The 777-nt window shown below is 65.5% G+C and overlaps 1 protein-coding gene across 1 annotated transcript in view; it reads left to right on the forward strand.

Annotated features, from left to right (window-relative positions):
- The first annotated feature begins 517 nt into the window (after positions 1–517).
- Positions 518–777, forward strand: part of DHRS3 (dehydrogenase/reductase 3) — a 22907-nt gene continuing 22647 nt past the window's right edge. Inside the window, exon 1 of the mRNA XM_023532612.1 lies at positions 518–623. The gene's annotated coding sequence lies outside the window, so the exon portion shown is untranslated. The remainder of the gene's footprint in view (positions 624–777) is intronic.

Here is a 777-nt window from a genome sequence, read left to right on the forward strand (position 1 = left end):
GCTTGCTGGCCAGCCTGCCCAGCCCTGCTGCTTTCCACTCCTCAGGGCAGTCCAGGCCCTCCTGGGAGTTCCCTGGAATAAAGGGTGGTCTCCTGCTTGGTGGGGGAGGGGAGTGGCTGGTGCAGACACTCTGGCATCTTACACTTGGAGAAAGAGCCTACAGCACCAGCCTCGTTAAAGAGAAATGAGCTTTCCAGAAAGCTGAGTGCAAAGACAGGTACTGCCCCAATCTCGTGGGTAGAAAGCCCAAAGCTGACCCAGGAAGCCCAGGTGAGGGTTGGAGGCCCCCTGGGGAGGCACAGCAGGGGTCCCTAGTGGAGAGGCTGACCCCAGATGTGGGGAAGCTGCCAGCCCCCTGGGATGCTCCAGAGGAGGGAGGCCGAGCTCCAGCTGGGCCAGTGCCCGCCAGGGGGGCGGTGGAGGAGGGCGTCGGGACGGTTCATGCTGCGGCCAGCAGACTGGCTGCGTGTTGCAATGTCTGGTGGCGTTTGCAGCATCCTGTCCGTGTGTGCAGCTGGGGTAACCTCAGGCCGGCGCGGAGGAGCGTGTGTGGCTCGCAGGCTGCGAGGCCCGGAGGCTGCTGGCACCTTGCATCTCATTTACAGCTCTGGGTTCAGCCGCAGGTCAGCGGCGCTCGTGACATCACCGCGTTTGTTTACCGCTGGGCTGGAGGGAGGAAGCGCAGGCGGTCCCTGCCGCGGGAGGGGGACCCCTCACCCCCCCATCCGCACCCACCGCCCTCCCCATCCACGCCCCAACCCCAACCCCGCCCCCTCC

This window comes from Pteropus vampyrus, unplaced genomic scaffold, assembly GCF_000151845.1.
Source record: "Pteropus vampyrus isolate Shadow unplaced genomic scaffold, Pvam_2.0 Scaffold86, whole genome shotgun sequence".
NCBI classification, from domain to species: domain Eukaryota; kingdom Metazoa; phylum Chordata; class Mammalia; order Chiroptera; family Pteropodidae; genus Pteropus; species Pteropus vampyrus.